Here is a 22,098-nt window from a genome sequence, read left to right as displayed (position 1 = left end):
TTTGCTACAAATGTGTAGGGGTCTACATCCAGCTCCTGCACGTTCCCTGACTGGGGGCCCAAGCTCTGTGAGCTGCCATGACTCCAAGTTATTTAGTTCTGTGAGTCTTGTTGTGGTGTCCTTGATCCCTCTGACTTGCTCACTTCTACCCTTAACTCTTCCACAAGACTCCTTGGACTCCATTTGTCTGTGGGTCTCTACATCTGCCTCAACCTGCTGCTGGATGAAGCCTTTTAGGAGACACTGATGTTAGGTTCCTGTCTGCAAGCATAGCAGAGTATTATTAACAGTACCAGGGGTTGGCCCTCTCATATGGAATGGGTCACAAGTTAGGGCAGCCATTTGCTGGTTATTCCCTTAGTCTGTGCTCCATCTTTTCCCCTGCATAACCCATAGACAAGACAAATTTTGGGTTGAAGGTTTTGTGGATGGATTAATGTCCTCCTCACTCCACTGGAAATCTTGCCTGGCTAGAGAAGGTGGTCATTTCCATCTATGTATCCCCCTCATAGGAATCTAAACAGGTCACACCCCATAGACTCTCTAAAGCCTCTCCCATCTCAGGCCTGTAGCTAATAGTCAGAGGTGCCAATATGCTAATTTCCATTCTTAGTCCCCAGCCTCTTTCACTTCTTTCTTCTCATACCTGATCCCTATCCCCATTCCCATCCCCCTCCTCACCTCCTCTCCTTCCCAGTTCCCTCTCTCCCATACACCTCAGATGTCTATTTAGTTTTCCTACTGAGTAAGATTCTCATACCCTCCCTTGTGACCTCCTTATTATCCAGTTTCTTTCTGTCTATAAATTGTAACATGGCTATCCTGCAGTTTGTGACTAATGTCCACTTATAAGTGAGTACATACCACGCATATCTTTGTGGCTGTGGGTTACCTCACTCAGGGTGACATTCTCAAGTTCCCAACATTTGCCCGCAAAATTGATGATGTCTTTATTTTTCACAGCTGAATAGTACACCATTGTGTAGATGTACCACAGTTTCTTTATCCATTCTTCATTGTCAGCAGGCACTAGCAAAGGCTAAGGCATGCAAATGAGTTTTCTGGAGATGGCTCATCACTTTGCAGGGCCTGCAATGGATGAGGTCTGAGATACAAGTTCACTAGAATGCTTCTTACAGCTGATATGCCTCTTTCTGTCATACTGCACAGCCTAGTGATCCCTGGATATAAGCGCACACTATTGAGCAGATTTCTTACAGACAAACATGAGATTAGACTCTCATGTAATAATGTTATATAGACAAATTGATGATTTCACAATTTCTGACAATGGTTTTATAGAACTCCTAAATTTTTACAAGTTATCTCAAGTTCCCTATAGAATAAAGCACCTCATGGTACTTCTCCAAATTTGACCATATAATCAGTCAGAAAACAGGCCTCTATAGACACAAGAAAATAAAAAAGAATCCTGTGCTTCCTATCAGATCACCAAGGACTAAGGCTGGTCTTCAATGACAACAAAAACATCAGAAAGCCCACATATACATGGAGCTGAACAACACTTTATTCAATGACAACTTGATTAAGGAAGAAATAAAGAAAGAAATTAGATAAACAGTTCTCTGCACCCAAATCCCGTGGGAGGGAGAGCTAAACCTTCAGAGAGGCAGACACGCCTGCGAAACCAGAAGAGACTGCTCTCTGCACACATTGCTGATTCCAGAGGAAAACACCGGAGGCCATCTGGAACCCTGGTGCACGGAGGCTCCCGGAAGAGGCGGCGCAGATCTTCCTGGTTGCTGCCACCGCAGAGAACCCGTGGGCAGCACCCCGCGAGCGAACTTGAGCCTCGGGACCACAGGTAAGACCAACTTATCTGCTGCAAGTGACTTGCCTGGTGGAATCGGGACAACAGAGGCAGAATCCTCTAGGACCAGGCACGTCCTGTGTTTACCGGAAGTCCCACACCCGGGATCGCCCGCAGCAGCTCTCTGCTCCCAGAACCCGTGGGAGAGATACCTTACCGCCTGGTCAGGTGGGCACTCCTGAGGCTGCAGAGCGGAAGAGACCACCAACACTGCCCACCCTGCCCACATCCCTGACCCAAGAGGAAACTGTACAAGGCCTCTGGGTTCCTGTGGGGAGGGCCCAGGAGCTGCAGGAGCCTGCCTGAGACACCGCCGGAACCTGAAGGAAACAGACCGGATAAACAGTTCTGCACCCAAATCCCGTGGGAGGAGAGCTAAACCTTCAGAGAGGCAGACACGCCTGAAACCAGAAGAGACTGCTCTCTGCACACATTACTGATTCAGAGGAAAGCACCAGAATCCATCTGGAACCCTTGTGCACTGAGGCTCCCGGAAGAGGCGGCGAGATCTTCCTGGTTGCTGCCACAGCTGGAGAGCCCGTGGGCAGCACCCCTGAGCGAACTTGAGCCTCGGGACCACAGGTAAGACCAACTTTTCTGATGCAAGTGACCTGCCTGGTGAACTCAAGGCACAGGTCCACAGGAACAGCTGAAGACCTGTAGAAAGGAAAACTACACGCCTGAAAAGCAGAACACTCTGTCCCCATAACTGACTGAAAGAGAGGAAACAGGTCTACAGCACTCCTGACACACAGGCCTATAGGACAGTTTAGCCACTGTCAGAAATAGCAGAACAAAGTAACACTAGAGATAATTTTGGCGAGAGGAGGTACCCCAGAATTCTCCCCCAAAACAAACATGGAAACTAAGAAATCATATGGCACCATCGGAGCCCAAGGCCCTTTCTCCCAAAAAAAACAAAAAATCCAAAAAAAAAAAAACCAGAAAAGCAAGATCTAGGTTCAAAATCATATTTGATCATGATGTTGGAGGACTTCAAGAAAGACATGAAGAACTCCCTTAGAGAAACACAGGAAAACATAAATAAACAAGTAGAAGCCTACAGAGAGGAATCACAAAAATTCCTAAAAGAATTCCAGGAAAACATAAATAAACAAGTAGAAGCCCATAGAGAGGAGTCACAAAAATCCCTGAAAGAATTCCAGGAAAACACAATCAAACAGTTGAAGGAATTAAAAATGGAAATAGAAGCAATCAAGAAAGAACACATGGAAACAACCCTGGATATAGAAAACCAAAAGAAGAGACAAGGAGCTATAGATACAAGCTTCACCAACAGAATAAAAGAGATGGAAGAGAGAATCTCAGGAGCAGAAGATTCCATAGAAATCATTGACTCAACTGTCAAAGATAATGTAAAAGCGGAAAAAGCTACTGGTCCAAAACATACAGGAAATCCAGGACTCAATGAGAAGATCAAACCTAAGGATAATAGGTATAGAAGAGAGTGAAGACTCCCAGCTCAAAGGACCAGTAAATATCTTCAACAAAATCATAGAAGAAAACTTCCCTAACCTAAAAAAGAGATACCCATAGGCATACAAGAAGCCTACAGAACTCCAAATAGATTGGACCAGAAAAGAAACACCTCCCGTCACATAATAGTCAAAACACCAAACGCACAAAATAAAGAAAGAATATTAAAAGCAGTAAGGAAAAAAGGTCCAAGTAACATATAAAGGCAGTCCTATCAGAATCACACCAGACTTTTCGCCAGAAACTATGAAGGCCAGAAGATCCTGGACTGATGTCATACAGACCCTAAGAGAACACAAATGCCAGCCCAGGCTACTGTATCCTGCAAAACTCTCAATTAACATAGATGGAGAAACCAAGATATTCCATGACAAAACCAAATTCACACAATATCTCTCTACAAATCCAGCGCTACAAAGGATAATAAATGGTAAAGCCCAACATAAGGAGGCAAGCTATACCCAAGAAGAGGCAAGAAACTAATCGTCTTGGCAACAAAACAAAGAGAAGAAAAGCACACAAACATAACACATTCAAGTATAAATATAAAAGGAAGCAATAATCACTATTCCTTAATATCTCTCAACATCAATGGCCTCAACTCCCCAATAAAAAGACATAGATTAACAAACTGGATAGGCAACGAGGACCCTGCATTCTGCTGCCTACAGGAAACACACCTCAGAGACAAAGACAGACACTACCTCAGAGTGAAAGGCTGGAAAACAACTTTCCAGGCAAATGGTTGGAAGAAGCAAGCTGGAGTAGCCATTCTAATATCAAATAAAGTCAATTTTCAACTAAAAGTCATCAAAAAAGATAAGGAAGGACACTTTATATTTATCAAAGGAAAAATCCACCAAGATGAACTCTCAATCCTAAATATCTATGCCCCAAATACAAGGGCACCTACATACGTAAAAGAAACCTTACTAAAGCTCAAAACACATATTGCACCTCACACAATAATAGTAGGAGACTTCAACACCCCACTCTCATCAATGGACAGATCATGGAAACAGAAATTAAACAGAGACGTAGACAGACTAAGAGAAGTCATGAGCCAAATGGACTTAACGGATATTTATAGAACGTTCTACCCTAATGCAAAAGGATATACCTTCTTCTCAGCTCCTCATGGTACTTTCTCCAAAATTGACCATATAATTGGTCAAAAAACGGGCCTCAACAGGTACAGAAAGATAGAAATAATCCCATGCGTGCTATCGGACCACCACGGCCTAAAGCTGGTCTTCAATAACAATAAGGGAAGAATGCACACATATACGTGGAAATTGAACAATGCTCTACTCAATGATAACCTGGTCAAGGAAGAAATAAAGAAAGAAATTAAAAACTTTTTAGAATTTAATGAAAATGAAGGTACAACATACCCAAACTTATGGGACATGATGAAAGCTGTGCTAAAGAGGAAAACTCATGGCGCTGAGTGCCTGCAGAAAGAAACAGGAAAAGAGCATATGTCAGCAGCTTGACAGCACACCTAAAAGCTCTAGAACAAAAAGAAGCAAATACACCCAGGAGGTAGAAGGCAGGAAATAATCAAACTCAGAGCTGAAATCAACCAAGTAGAAACAAAAAGGACCATAGAAGAATCAACAGAACCAAAAAGTTGGTTCTTTGAGAAAATCAACAAGATAGATAAACCCTTAGCCAGACTCAACGAGAGGACACAGAGAGTGTGTCCAAATTAACAAAATCAGAAATGAAAAGGGAGACATAACTACAGATTCAGAGGAAATTCAAAAAATCATCAGATCTTACTATAAAGCCTATACTCAACAAAACTTGAAAATCTGCAGGAAATGGACAATTTCCTAGACAGATACCAGGTACCGAAGTTAAATCAGGAACAGATAAACCAGTTAAACAAGCCCATAACTCCTAAGGAAATAGAAGCAGTCATTAAAGGTCTCCCAACCAAAAAGAGCCCAGGTCCAGACGGGTTTAGTGCAGAATTCTATCAGACCTTCATAGAAGACCTCATACCAATATTATTCAAACTATTCCACAAAATTGAAACAGATGGAGCACTACGGAACTCCTTCTATGAAGCCATAATTACTCTTATACCTAAACCTCACAGAGACCCCACAAAGAAAGAGAACTTCAGACCAATTTCCCTTATGAATATCGAAACAAAAATACTCAATAAAATTCTTGCAAACAGAATCCAAGAGCACATAAAAACAGTCATCCATCATGATCAAGTAGGCTTCATCCCAGGCATGCAGGAATGGTTTAATATCTGGAAAACCATCAACGTGATCCATTATATAAACAAACTGAAAGAACAAAACCACATGATCATTTCATTAGATGCTGAAAGCATTTGACAAAATTCAACACCCCTTCATGATAAAAGTCCTGGAAAGAATAGGAACCAAGGCCCATACCTAAACATAGTAAAAAGCCATATACAGCAAACCAGTGGCTAACATTAAACTAAATGGAGAGAAACTTGAAGCAATCCCACTAAAATCAGGGACTAGACAAGGCTGCCCACTCTCTCCCTACTTATTCAATATAGTTCTTGAAGTTCTAGGCAGAGCAATCAGACAACAAAAGGAGGTCAAGGGGATACAGATAGGAAAAGAAGAAGTCAAAATATCACTATTTGCAGATGATATGATAGTATATTTAAGTGATCCCAAAAGTTCCACCAGAGAACTACTAAAGCTGATAAACAACTTCAGCAAAGTGGCTGGGTATAAAATTAACTCAAATAAATCAGTAGCCTTCCTCTACACCAAAGAGAAACAAGCCAAGAAAGAAATTAGGGAAACGACACCCTTCATAATAGACCCAAATAATATAAAGTACCTCGGTGTGACTTTAACAAGCAAGTAAAAGATTTTACAACAAGAACTTCAAGACTCTGAAGAAAGAAATTGAAGAAGACCTCAGAAGATGGAAAGATCTCCCATGCTCATGGATTGGCAGGATTAATATAGTAAAATGGCCATTTTACCAAAAGCGATCTACAGATTCAATGCAATCCCCATCAAAATACCAATCCAATTCTTCAAAGAGTTAGACAGAACAATTTGCAAATTCATCTGGAATAACAAAAACCCAGGATAGCTAAAACTATCCTCAACAATACAAAAAGGACTTCAGGGGATCATTATCCCTGAACTCAAGCAGTATTACAGAGCAATAGTGATAAAAACTGCATGGTATTGGTACAGAGACAGACAGATAGACCAATGGAATAGAATTGAAGACCCTGAAATGAACCCACACACCTATGGTCACTTGATTTTTTGACAAAGGAGCCCAAACCATCCAATGGAAAAAAGATAGCATGTTCAGCAAATGGTGCTGGTTCAACTGGAGGTCAACATGTAGAAGAATGCAGATCGATCCATGCTTATCACACTGTACAAAAGCTTAAGTCCAAGTGGATCAAGGACCTCCACATCAAACCAGACACACTCAAACTAATAGAAGAAAAACTAGGGAAGCATCTGGAACACATGGGCACTGGAAAAATTTCCTGAACAAAACACCAATGGCTTATGCTCTAAGATCAAGAATCGACAAATGGGATCTCATAAAACTACAAAGCTTCTATAAGGCAAAGGACACTGTGGTCAGGACAAAACGGCAACCAACAGATTGGGAAAAGATCTTTACCAATCCTACAACAGATAGAGGCCTTATATTCAAAATATACAAAGAACTCAAGAAGTTAGACCGCAGGGAGACAAATAACCCTATTAAAAAATGGGGTTCAGAGCTAAACAAAGAATTCACAGCTGAGGAATGCCAAATGGCTGAGAAACACCTAAAGAAATGTTCAACATCTTTAGTCATCAGGGAAATGCAAATCAAAACAACCCTGAGATTTCACCTCACACCAGTGAGAATGGCTAAGATCAAAAACTCAGGTGACAGCAAATGCTGGAGAGGATGAGGAGAAAGAGGAACACTCCTGCATTGTTGGTGGGGTTGCAGACTGCTACAACCATTCTGGAAATCAGTCTGGAGGTTTCTCAGAAAATTGGACATTGAACTGCCTGAGGATCCAGCTATACCTCTCTTGGGCATATACCCAAAAGATGCCCAAACATATAAAAAAGACACGTGCTCCACTATGTTCATCATGAGCCTTATTTATAATAGCCAGAAGCTGGAAAGAACCCAGATGCCCTTCAACAGAGGAATGGATACAGAAAATGTGGTACATCTACACAATGGAATATTACTCAGCTATCAAAAAACAACGAGTTTATGAAATTAGAGGCAAATGGTTGGAACTGGAAAATATCATCCTGAGTGAGCTAACCCAATCACAGAAAGACATACATGGTATGCACTCACTGATAAGTGGCTATTAGCCCAAATGTTTGAATTACCCTAGTTGCCTAGAACAAATGAAACTCAAGACAGATGATCAAAATGTGAAGGCTTCACTCCTTCTTTAAAAAGGGAACAAGAATACCCTTGGCAGGGAAGAGAGAGGCAAAGATTAAAACAGAGACTGAAGGAACACCCATTCAGAGCCTGCCCCACATGTGGCCCATACATATAGAGCCACCCAATTAGACAAGATGGATGAAGCAAAGAAGTGCAGACCGACAGGAGCCGGATGTAGATCGATCCTGAGAGACACAGCCAGAATACAGCAAATACAGAGGCGAATGCCAGCAGCAAACCACTGAACTGAGAACAGGACCCCCGTTGAAGGAATCAGAGAATGAACTGGAAGAGCTTGAAGGGGCTTGAAACCCCATATGTACAACAATGCCAAGCAACCAGAGCTTCCAGGGACTAAGCCACTACCTAAAGATTATACATGGACTGACCCTGGACTCTGACCTCATAGGTAGCAATGAATATCCTAGTAAGAGCACCAGTGGAAGGGGAAGCCCTGGGTCCTGCTAGACTGAACCCCCAGTGAACTAGACTGTCAGGGGGGAGGCGGCAATGGGGGAGGGTGGGGAGGGGAACACCCATAAGGATGTGGGGAGGGATGGGGATGTTTGCCGGAAACCAGGGGAAAGGAATATCACTTCGAAATGTACATAAGAAATACTCAAGTTAATAAAAAAAAAAAAAAAGAAAGAAAGAAATTAAAACCTTTTTAGAATTTAATGAAATTGAAGGCACAACATACCCAAACTTATGGGACACAATGAAAACAGTGCTAAGAGGGAAACGCATAGCTCTGAGTGCCTTTGAAAAGAAACTGGAGAGAAAGCATACATTAGCAATTTGACAGCACACCTAAAAGCTCTAGAACAAAAAGAAGCAAATACACCCAAGAGGGGTAGATGCCAGGAACTAATCAAACTCAGGGCTGAAATCAATCAAGTAGAAACAAAAAGAACTATACAACGAATCAACTAAACCAGGAGTTGGTTGTTAGAGAAAATCAACACTTAGCCAGACTAACTAGAGTGCACAGAGATATTATCCAAATTAACAAAATTATATGTTATGTGGGAGAAATAACTACAAACTGAGGTTTATTCACAAAGACATCAGATCCTACTACAAAAGCTTATACTCAACAAAACTGATCATTTTTTGGATGAAATGGACAATTTTCAAGACAGATACCAGGTAACAAAATTAAATCAGTGTCAGATAAACCATGTAAATAATCCCATAACTCCTAAAATAGCAGAAGAATTCATTAAAGGTCTCCAAACTAAAACAAGACCAGATGGGTTTAGTGCAGAATTTTTACAGATTCTCATAGAAGACCTAGTACCAATACTATTCAAACTATATTCAAACTATTCCACAAAATAGAAACAGAATGAACACTATCCAAATTGTTCTTTGAAGCCATAATTTTCCTTATACCTTAACCATACAAAGACCCAGCAAGGAAATCAAGCTTCATATTTCCTTTATTAATATGTAAAAATAATTAAAATTTACACAAAATGAATCCAAGAACACATCAAAATGATCGTCCATCATGATCAAGTAAGCTTCATTCCAGAGATGCAGGGATGCTTCAATATATGGAAATCCATCAACAAAAAACAATATATAAACAAACTTAAAGAAAAAAAATGATCATCTCATTAGATGCTTAGAAAGCATTTGACAGAACTCAATACCCCTTCATGGTAAAAGTCTTAGAAAGATCAAGAATTCAAAGCCTGTACATACCTAAGCAGAGGAAAAGGAATATACAACAAACCAATAGCCAACATTAAATTAAATGGAGAGAAACTTGAAGCAATACTACTAAAATCAGGGACTAGCCTAGGCTTCCCACTCTCTCCCTACTGTATGCTATATAGTACTTGATTAAGCAGTGAGTGTTAGAGGTGGCACTCTTCAGGGAATAACATATCAAGTTTCTCCAGTGCCAAAGGCCATCTATTAAAGCACATACACAAGTTACATTATAAGGACTGAGTATGATAGATCTAGGAATATATGTGCATATACAAATAAATATAAGCGTGCAATACTAATTGCTAGAAGTAAGCCCATGATGTGAAGGTTAATGTGGAAAGGAAGAAGAAAGGAAGATGAAAGATGTAGCAATTAAAATAAAACCTCAAAAAAACTCTTATATTTTTCCTGCTGACATATACAGAAGAAAACCAGTATTTGTAAGAACTGAACATTTCTTCTTTATTGGATTTTTGACATACACATTTCAAATGTTATCCCCTTTCCTGGTATCCTTTGCAGAAACCCACCCTCCCATCTCCCATTCCCCTGTTCTATAAAGGTGCTTCCCCACCCACTCACCTACTCCCTCCTGCCTCCCTACCTTGATATTCCCCTACACTGGGGCATCAAGCCTTGACAATACCTAGGGTCTCTCCTCCCACTGATGCCTAACAAGGCCATTCTCTGACACTCATGGAGCAGGAGCCATAGGTCCATCCCTGTGTTCTCATGGGATGGTGGTTTAGTCCCTGGGAGTCAGGGGTGGTCTGGTTGATTGATATTGTTGTTCTTCTTAAAGTATGGCAAACTTCTTCAGCTCCTTCAGTCCTTTCTCTAACTCCACCATTGGTGACCCTGTTCTCAGTTCAATAGTTAGCTGCAAGCATCCACTTCTGTATTTGTCAGACTCTGGCAAAGCCTCTCAGGAGACAGCTATATCAGGCTCCCGTCAGTATGCACTTTTTAGCATCAGCAATATGATCTGGGATTGGTGACTGCATATGGGATGGATACTGAAGTGGGGCAGTCTCTGGGTGGCCTTTCCCTCAGTCTCGGCTTCACGCTTTACTCTCTAACAGTTAAGCCTTGTGGCCTTTTCACCATGCTCTTAGGTGTATTTATTAGCACATATCCTTGTTCACCTCACATTTGGGGTTCATGTTGGTGAGAATTTATGAGTGTGGATTCTGACATTACTAGAACCCACAATAATACATCATATTCCTTGATCTTTTGGCTCTTAAAATCTGCCTTTCCCCTTTCCTGCCATAAGTCTTTACTGAACCTTTGGAGTAAGGGCATTTTGAAGGTTTATTTTTTGACTCCACATCCTTTGTACTGACATATTAATTTCTCTTTTCAGAGTGAAAAAAATGGGGACTGAAATACTGATATTTAAATCACAAAAATCTCATGATAATACTTTTATATTATTACATCATATAAACCATTTAAAGAGAACCATATAAAAAGATAACTCTCAGTGGGGATACTATGGTGTTGTTGATAGAATATATATAGAAGAAGCAATGTATTTCTAGGCTTGCAACTCAGTACTTCATATATACACATATGTATATATATATATATGTATGACTTAAATAGTATAATTAATATTTAAATATATTTACTAATAAAATCATATATACTTATAATTATATTAAAAATTTTACATTTATACATATAATCTTTTAATATGAGAAAGAAATGGTCCATAGAATGATCGTAACAGTTTTTGATCATAATCTTCATCGTTACATATTTCTAGTTACTATCATATTTGTTTAGCTTAATAGCAGTATATGCCACTACAAATAAATGTAACCTTTCGTTTTTTTCATCAAAACAAATAAAAGTTGCCAATTTAATGATTCTCGTTTGGGCCTAAGGGTACTAAATTTACCATGATAAAATCTACTCTTGACCCATCCATTGTAAAATGCTGCAGAAGAGGGGAAAGTGCTAGTAAGAAAACAATGATTTATCAAAGTACACTATAAAAACATTATCCCATAATTTTTTAATACGTTTGAGATTGGGTTAATGTTTTTATAGTGTACATTGATAAAATATAAAGGATAGTCTTCAAGTTGCTTATCAAAGTTCATATAACCAATGTAAAAGGCAGAAAACAAAGATTTTTTTTTTTTATTAACTTGAGTGTTTCTTATATACATTTCAAGTGTTATTCCCTTTCCCGGTTTCCGGGTAAACATCCCCCTCCCTCCTCCCCTTCCTTATGGGTGTTCCCCTCCCCACCAATGCCACCCTCCCCCCAACAGTCTAGATCACTGGGGGTTCAGTCTTAGCAGGACCCAGGGCTTCCCCTTCCACTGGTAATCTTACTAGGATATTCATTGCTACCTATGAGATCAGAGTCCAGGGTCAGTACATGTAAAGTCTTTAGGTAGTGGCTTAGTCCCTGGAAGCTCTGGTTGCTTGGCATTGTTGTACATATGGGGTCTAGAGCCCCTTCAAGCTCTTCCAGTTCTTTCTCTGATTCCTTCAACGGGGGTCCTGTTCTCAGTTCAGTGGTTTGATGCTGGCATTCGCCTCTGTATTTGTTGTATTCTGGCTGTGTCTCTCAGGAGCGATCTACATCCGGCTCCTGTCGGTCTGCACTTCTTTGCTTCATCCATCTTGTCTAATTGGGTGGCTGTATATGTATGGGCCACATGTGGGGCAGGCTCTGAATGGGTGTTCCTTCAGTCTCTGTTTTAATCTTTGCCTCTCTCTTCCCTGCCAAGGGTATTCTTGTTCCCCTTTTAAAGAAGGAGTGAAGCCTTCACATTTTGATCATCCGTCTTGAGTTTCATTTGTTCTAGGCAACTAGGGTAATTCAAGCATTTGGGCTAATAGCCACTTATCAATGAGTGCATACCATGTGTGTTTTTCTGTGATTGGGATACCTCACTCAGGATGATATTTTCCAGTTCCAACCATTTGCCTACTTAATTTCATAAAAGTCATTGTTTTTGATAGCTGAGTAATATTCCATTGTGTAGATGTACCACATTTTCTGTATCCATTCCTCTGTTGAAGGGCATCATGTTCTTTCCAGCTTTGGCTATTATAAATAAGGCCTGCGATGAACATAGTGGAGCACGTGTCTTTTTTATATGTTGGGGCATCTTTTGGGTATATGCCCAGGAGAGGTATAGCTGGATCCTCAGGCAGTTCAATGTCCAATTTTCTGAGGAACCTCCAGACTGATTTCCAGAATGGTTGTACCAGACTGCAACCCCACCAACAATGGAGGAGTGTTCCTCTTTCTCCTCATCCTCTCCAGCATTTGCTGTCACCTGAGTTTTTGATCTTAGCCATTCTCACTGGTGTGAGGTGATATCTCAGGGTTGTTTTGATTTGCATTTCCCTGATGACTAAAGATGTTGAACATTTCTTTAGGTGTTTCTTAGCCATTCGGCATTCCTCAGCTGTGAATTCTTTGTTTAGCTCTGAACCCCATTTTTGAATAGGGTTATTTGTCTCCCTGCGGTCTAACTTCTTGAGTTCTTTGTATATTTTGGATATAAGGCCTCTATCTGTTGTAGGATTGGTAAAGATCTTTTCCCAATCTGTTGATTGCCGTTTTGTCCTAACCACAGTGTCCTTTGCCTTACAGAAGCTTTGCAGTTTTATGAGATCCCATTTGTCGATTCTTGATCTTAGAGCATAAGCCATTGGCGTTTTGTTCAGGAAATTTTTTCCAGTGCCCATGTGTTCCAGATGCTTCCCTAGTTTTTCTTCTATTAGTTTGAGTGTGTCTGGTTTGATGTGGAGGTCCATGATCCACTTGGACTTAAGCTTTGTACAGGGTGATAAGCATGGATCGATCTGCATTCTTCTACATGTTGACCTCCAGTTGAACCAGCACCATTTGCTGAAAATGCTATCTTTTTTCCATTGGATGGTTTGGGCTCCTTTGTCAAAAATCAAGTGCCCATAGGTGTGTGGGTTCATTTCTGGGTCTTCAATTCTATTCCATTGGTCTATCTGTCTGTCTCTGTACCAATACCATGCAGTTTTTATCACTATTGCTCTGTAATACTGCTTGAGTTCAGGGATAGTGATTCCCCCTGAAGTCCTTTTATTGTTGAGGATAGTTTTAGCTATCCTGGGTTTTTTGTTATTCCAGATGAATTTGCAAATTGTTCCGTCTAACTCTTTGAAGAATTGGATTGGTATTTTGATGGGGATTGCATTGAATCTGTAGATCGCTTTTGGTAAAATGGCCATTTTTATTATATTAATCCTGCCAATCCATGAGCATGGGAGATCTTTCCATCTTCTGAGGTCTTCTTCAATTTCTTTCTTCAAAGTCTTGAAGTTCTTATTGTACAAATCTTTTACTTGCTTGGTTAAAGTCACACCGAGGTACTTTATATTATTTGGGTCTATTATGAAGGGTGTCGTTTCCCTAATTTCTTTCTCGGCTTGTTTCTCTTTGGTGTAGAGGAAGGCTACTGATTTATTTGAGTTAATTTTATACCCATCCACTTTGCTGAAGTTGTTTATCAGCTTTAGTAGTTCTCTGGTGGAACTTTTGGGATCACTTAAATATACTATCATATCATCTGCAAATAGTGATATTTTGACTTCTTCTTTTCAGATCCGTATCCCCTTGACCTCCTTTTGTTGTCTGATTGCTCTGGCTAGAACTTCAAGAACTATATTGAATAAGTAGGGAGAGAGTGGGCAGCCTTGTCTAGTCCCTGATTTTAGTGGGATTGCTTCAAGTTTCTCTCCATTTAGTTTAATGTTAGCAACTGGAAAACAAAGATTTTATATATGCTTAAAGCTCTTGTTTTTGCTCAATATTTTGACCAAGTTTACCTCAAAAGGGTCTTTTACCTTTAGTATCATTTTTGTTTATACATAGTTCCATAAACCAGGCAATGAAGATTGCCTGATCAGATACCCAAAATTTCATTTATGTAAAATTTCTCAGCATACTAATATGATGATATTATCTCGCTGCAGAAAATAAACAACATGAGCAATTATAAGGAAGCATGAACTTAAAACCATTGCAATGTGCACATGCATCAGTTAAAACCAAATTCAAAATAACTGGGGTTTCTGATATCAAGACACCTTTTCACCAAATATATATTTTATATGTATATAAAATATAATTTTATGTTTATATATGAACTACATAAATATACATGTTAATATGTTTGTGTGCATATCTTCTATGTGATAATGAGTATCAAATATAGGTAACTAAAATATTTTTAACTCAATCTTTCAATAAGCTTTTGATAACTCAAATAAATTTTAAGCTTTAACTTTCAGTGTTACTGTTAAAAGCTTTTTAAAATACCTTTAACTCTTGCAACAAATTTAAGGCAGTAATTTTCGCCCAAATGTTTGATTGGCCTCTAGATAAATTACTATTTTATTTTCAGCAGATAATTTCAACTCTTAAGGCCAAGAAATCTATTTCCCTTCATGCTACAGATTTTGATTGTTTTCTAACAATTGGCGTATATGGTGGCATTGTGTCTACACTATGTACAAGGCAAACAAATCTTTGCCCAGCGTGGTTGTAAAATATTAACTTACTGCTTTCAATAGGTCTGTGTTGCCTTCCTTTGGGTCTACTATAAGTCAAAATGTGCTGAGAACATAAAGACATGTTTTTCTGTTCCTGGGCCTTTGTTCGCCTTCTCCATTATGAGAGAGTCTATAATTTTCAAAGTATTTTATAGGCTCTCCTTGGGGGAGAGTTCAGTACACATCTACTGTGTTATCAAAACTTAATGCTGCAAACTGAAATCACAATTACCATGGTTGTATTATTACTACTGAAAAGAAGCAAGGAAAAACTATATGTTTTCTGTTTTTCCTCAAAGTCAAATCTGTATTATGTTTGTTTTTTATAAGTTACCTGTTTTATGTGTATCATTTTCTTGCACTTAATATTTTGAGATTGGTCTGATTAATGTTATGAAGTTAAAAATAGCTTTTGAACAGTAAAGTGACTTGTTCATTGTCAATGAGTTCTGTGTTGCTGATGAAAAACTAAAATTTGCTGTATACCTATGATAGACAACAATGCTTTACTATAATAGAGACAGTGGCACCATTCCATTATACGTCAATACTTGAATACTTTTTCTTTTTTAATTACTGTAATATGTGGAAGTAAAACTTTTAAAGGGCATATGTGAGCATGCGTGTGTGTGTGTGTATGTGTGTGTGTGTGTGTGCAAACATGAGAGAAATAGAGACAGAGAAACAGAGAAATTTTGTTATGATTCATGATATAAGTGGAAAGATTAAAATCTGCTACAAAGCAGAAGTTGCCATTGTTCCTGCAAAGAATCTTACTTGTAAATATGACATACTATACAGAATTGGAAGTGTGATAAATCCTTTCTAAATGAACGGTTTCATTGCCAACAGTAAGTTATTTTTGTTTTCTTCAATGAATCAGAAGCTAGCTCAAAAACAATGTACAATTGTAGTAGTAAGCTTACTACATTATTATAAACAAACTCCAATTTTATATTCATATTACATGCATTTTGTATGTGTATTATGTATATATTATATGTATGTCTTATATTATGTATATGTTATAATGTATATAACATGCATAAATAAGGAAGAAACACATAATATACAAGTACATAAATCATACAGGCACAGACACACAGTTTGTGAAAAGAAAATCTGAACAACCTTAACAAAATCACATAAACAGGGCCAGTGTTCTGGAAGAAAGATAATTAGAAATACGCTGGGGATGTACATCTATGCAGAGAAAAGAGTGATATATAGAAATATCTTTAGTGTACTAGAGGTAGCTCTTTAGAGGAGGGGAAACTGGGAAAGGGAATAACATTTGACATGAAAATAAATAAAATATCTAATAAAAATAGCAATAAAACAAAGTAAAATTAATGTTACACAAAATTCCACTATCTTGAACTTTGTCATACCTCTCCTTTTCTCTGTTATGGACTTCCAGGCTGTGAGCCAATAAATCCTTTCTTCCTTCAAAAACAGCAGTTCTAATAAGCTTAAATTACATGAAAAAATAAAGAACATCATGTTTCCATGGAGAATATTAAGTAACAAGTATTTAACAAAACATTTTGTACGATGGTTTTTATGGATGATTTGTATGGATTAAACTGCCCAAATATAGTGTAGATGATTGAAGATAGAAGTTCGAATAGGAGGAGCTTATGTAATAAATAACATGGTGAATTGCTATGTCTGCTTCCTGTTATTTCAGTCAAGATGATTGTACAATAAATAGTATTAGTTATTCTTTTATTGTAGCTTTTCTTAATAATTATTCCTGAGAGGAAGTAGGTTGGTGTAATGAAAAAATTACTGTAAATCAACTTTACAATTTGAATTATGTGTATATGATTAAGAGCAAAATTTCTGCTTTCTCATCTGTACCATTCTAACAGAAAATCCAACACTGAGCTTTGAGCAAATGTAATTTTTTCTAATTATGTTCAACCAATACTGAGGAATGGTATTACTATCTCGTGAGATAAAAGCAGTTAGTATGCCATAAGCTACATAGAATCACTAATACATTAATTCAAAATCTCTTAGTTTGTTATATATTTTATCATATAATAGATATGATTCTCTTTACAATGATTGAGTCAAGATTTTCTTTCCTTAACCACTTTCTGTTTCTTTGCTGTACTTTATCTTCATTGGTCCACATGCAGATCTACGGCATAAGTCTAGTAGGTAAAAAGAATATTAAGTAAATGTATACAGAAAAACCACTACCAACCTAAAAAGTTAATGTTATATTTTTATTTAAAATTAAAAACATGCATATATTATATATAATATGCATGTATAAAATTATCACTCTTATGAACCTAATATCATAAAATATTATACTGGGAAAGTTTTTGGCTAAATTAAATGTACCAAGATAACTATGCTATTAAAGCAGAAAATAGCATATGTGTAGATGACAATAAAATAAATTTTAGTTCATGTATATCAAACTTTTCACTAAAAAAGTTTGGGTTTTTTCTCCTAGTTGCTAATTAACTTCTTTACTAATGGTTGTTTAATAATTGTGAATATTAAATATATGTATCTGTAGTGATAACATTTATATGTAAATTAAATCTGTAAATGCATATAGATTGAGATGTTCAAATAGAGATATTATTCATCTAATGCAGCATAAAATTATATTGTGATTGATAATTTTATATGTTCTGCTATTACCACAGGATGATAAAATGCAAGGATAAATGACAAAGAAGAAGATTATCATTAACAAAAATAAAGGTCTCAGATTTCTTCAGTCAGTTTTAATTTCAGAAACGGAAGCTTAATGAGTAAAACAGTAATGTTTGTGAGGAAACAGCACAGCCACTGTGGAAAATAGAAAGACATAAATGGATAGACTAATTTACAGAACTTGGTTGTGTGGGTGTCTCATATGTTCACTCAAGAAACTGATGGGGAAGACTCCCTGCAGTCCCACAGAACATCGGATCTAATTTAAATTCATGCTGCCACCTGCTACTGCTGATTTTGTTATTATGGACTGTAATGGCTATGGATAGAACTTAACAGAGCTCCATGACAGATAGGGAAAAGGAGATGTTTTCTTTTTAATCGTGTTTCATTAAAAAAATGAGTTCTTCAGATCTCAAGAACTAAAATTATTTCCAATTAACTAGAACTCTGTCAGAAAGGTGAAATGATGTTGAATCATTGTTTGTAACTGTGGTCATAACAGTCCTTAAAAATAGGCCAAGGAGAAATATTATTTATTAGTTATGTGGGATGCTTGTATTAACTGAAACACAGACATTCTAAATTCTACACCATGTTATACTACTCTCTTCATTGTCTGGAATATAAGTTGATAAGTTAAAATTTTTGAATACAGTCACAACTTATAATTAAATTATGCTTGTCAATCATAGTAAGGATAATATTTGTAACAGAAATATATTGGCACATCTTATGTAATTGGAGATTTCACTTCGGCCTGCTAATATCATTCAGTAATTGAACATTTGCTGGGATATCTGAAGGCCTAGGTGCATCTAGCACTGCTAGGAGGAGAGGAATGAAGAGAATGTAAAGGAAGAAGAAGAGGAGGAGAAGGAGAAGGAACAAAACAACAACAACAACAACAACAACAACAACAACAACAACAACAGAGGAACAAGGAGGAAGAAGACCATAATAAAATTATGGGGGAAGAAAAATTTTGGTTTCTGGATGTTACTGGGTTGGTAAAATGCTTGCCTAGCATACAAAGCATTGTGGACTTAAGCTCGAGTACTGTGAGACCTGCATATACGTGACAGAGTCTAAAAATATTTACAATTTCAAAACATATAGAAATAATATTTTACCCTGGCCACTGTTAAATTTGAAATAGCAAATGATGGGAAGAGTCAACTTCCTCACCCCTCATAAAGGAAGCTTACCTATAAAAGATGGAGACACTTATAGGAAATAGAACTAAGAAAAGAGTTGTGAAGCCGAATTCTAAAGAAAACATCTACAGATGTGTCCACAACTAAGCACCAGAGAACATTGCAGAAGAGTAGGTAGAAATATCATAAAAGCCAGAGAATCATGAAACGTGCTGTGAAATTGTCTAGAAATTTCAGAATATGTAGATATAAAATCTCACCAATACAACTGTTTTCTTGATATGATGTAAGTAAAGATGATACCACATGCATGCCAAAGGCGATTAGGTTCCATGATAACTAAAGTAGTACAGGCAGCTAATATATGCTTAGAGTGAAAGAAATAGTCTTCTCTCAGTGAAGAGCACAATATCCAATGTCAAAATATCATTCCTGTGAGGAGCCAAAATGAGACAAGCTAATAGGGTTGGGGATTTAGCTCAGTGGTAGAGCGCTTGCCTAGAAAGCGCAAGGTCCTGGGTTCGGTCCCCAGCTCCGAAAAAAAAAAAAGAAAAAGAAAAAGAAAAAGAGACAAGCTAATAACTAGCAGGTGATCATCCTGAGATGGCCTTCCTCAGATTATTATATAATCTGTAACCGGTTTGCCCTTATTAAGCAAGTCTGTAAGGGTTTATTTTAGAAAATATTCCTGCTATTAAAATGTTTTTCTTCTTATTATTAAATACATATGACAAACATTAAGTAATAGCACACTGCTTTGGAGCAGATCTATGCAGATCTATGAAGACGCACTGTCTCAGAGTGATTCTGTATAGACAAATAGATGACTTCTTAAGACTTAATATGATCCTATAAGAATTCCTAAAATTATAACAGTGATTATTAAGCTCTTTTATAGTGAGGTTGCTATTAAGATTTTTTTCTGATAGTCAAAACTGCAGTGAGAACTCTGCCAGTCTCCCAACTGTAACCAGTTAATTGCTCTTAGATGTTAACCAGACTTTCTCCTACTCAGATCACACTCCAAGATGTTGTAAAATAATTAACCAAAGGTCATAAAAACGGAACTAAGGATTTATTATAGGTGCTAGGTCAGAGGATAAAATATTGAATGGATTTATCTACATAAAACTTCACTAATAACTTAGTTATGTCTTTAAACCTTCAGTGAACCTGTAGAGCTGAGACAGGTGATGGATGTTTAGCCATATACTTTACTCTTAATGGATATGCATGTAAACATTCTCTGTTGTAAACTCTATTTCAATTTATGATTTGATTTTTTGTGTGAACTTGTGATGAACTTTGTAACATGCAATCATGTATTCTGAAAAATGTTTAAGTGCTGAGGACAAAGAATAGAGTCAGAACTGAGCTGAAGAGAGCTGAGGAGAACTGAGCTGAAGAGAACTGAGCAAAGAGAACTTAGCTGAGATGCAACAGAACTGAGAGAGGAACTGAGCTGAGGAGAAATTTTTAGATAGAACACTTTTTAGACAGAACTGAACTGAAGAACTTAGAAGTATAGGCATAGCATTGAAAGAAAAGGAATTGAGACTAAGAGCGTTGTTAGGACATCAGAGAAGGAAGAGAGCAAATTAGAAGAATGCAGAGTGGAATAACTTAGAGACTATAGGTAACATGAGAAACCAATGTGCAGAATGTGGGGGGAAAGAGGAAAAAAGAAGAAGCTGTAGAGAGCAGAAGGAGCAGGCAGGATTCTCCTTACGATGGGACAGAACAGGTCATTTCTTAATCACAAGGCAGACTCAGTCTTATTAAAAGGAACGAGACTTTTTTTTTTTTTTTAACAAACTTGGGTTTAATTTATTTAGCATTAAAATGGTAGAAACTTTTTCTTTCTCTATGCAATAAAGATTGTCATTCATTTTTCATCCAGAATGAGTGAGTTCTTTTTGCATTAGTGCTTGGTCTTTTGCTCCATATGCATATGTAAGTATGGATATGTGTGTGTGTGTGTGTGTGTGTGTGTGTGTGTGTGTGTGTGTAAGTATGTAATTGTGAGAATGTACGCACATGTATGTGTAAGAATGTAATTGTGAGAATGCACGTAAGCTTAACCCAACTGGTCTGAGTGTAAATGTATAAGTGCACATTCATGAATCTGTGTATGAACTTTTTTAAGTTTATGCATATTTGCCTATTCAAAAGCTTTTCCTTTTGCAATCCCTATTCACTTCTCTTGATTCAATAGAAGTTTATTGCTCCAAACTTCCCCCTAGCCTGACAAGCAAGAGACATAGGGACAAAAGGGAAAAGGCTCTGGCAATTAATCCTCTACTTTATCTCCGGCTGTTTTAGAATCAGGTGCTAACTGCCAGAGACTGCAGTTTCTGACCTTAGAGAAACACAGAACGCAGGTCAGCTACAGTAGCATAGCATAATAACTTAGACATAGATAAGTAAATCAGCAACAGTAACATTAAGTATCTATGCATATCTTGAACATTACAGTAGATGAACAAGTGATCGCCTTGTGATTTCATATCTTCATCTAATGTTTTAATTGCTTTTACAGTAATACAAACCCATATGTGTATTGTTTATTAACTCCCATGGTCACATAAATGGGCAGGAAAGTATTAATGCTAGAATATTCTAAAGATTGTTTAAATTGAGTTAACAACTTTTATGCACATGTAGGATTTCAGAAAATGATTTCATTTTCTGTGCATAATACATGAACAAACATCAAGCTAAAATCTAACTATTATTTACAATGTTAAACTTCCAATCCATCTGATGGTTTCACAATTTTAGGAACATGTAACAGCATATTTATCACACCTTTCCTTTTAAAGGCATCCAGAGACATAATTTTAGCTTCCTCAGAAATCTCTTTATAGACATGACTCAATGCTAAACTATCCTTTCACTCAGATTGAAATAAGTCCAATCAGAAGCAGATATGATTCCATCTTTAACTCCTTCAAGACTTTTTTCTCTGTGTTATCTGTAAAATTTGTTATCATTGGTAATTTTCTAAAATTTCCATATAGAATCTTAGAAAATTTTAATACTAAATCTATGCTACATTGTCAGTTCACATATGCTAGGAATATTTATTTAAATAACTTTATATTCCTCCTTATGATGAAAATGACCGAAATATCACACTTACCTCTTCTACCTACATTTATTGTTTTACATTTTTTAATTAAGAAAAAGAATGAAAAATTATTA

Source organism: Rattus rattus, chromosome 4 (assembly GCF_011064425.1).
Source record: "Rattus rattus isolate New Zealand chromosome 4, Rrattus_CSIRO_v1, whole genome shotgun sequence".
In the NCBI taxonomy this organism is placed as follows: domain Eukaryota; kingdom Metazoa; phylum Chordata; class Mammalia; order Rodentia; family Muridae; genus Rattus; species Rattus rattus.
The sequence above is the reverse complement of the archived record's forward strand: the minus strand, read 5'-3'. Positions refer to the sequence as shown.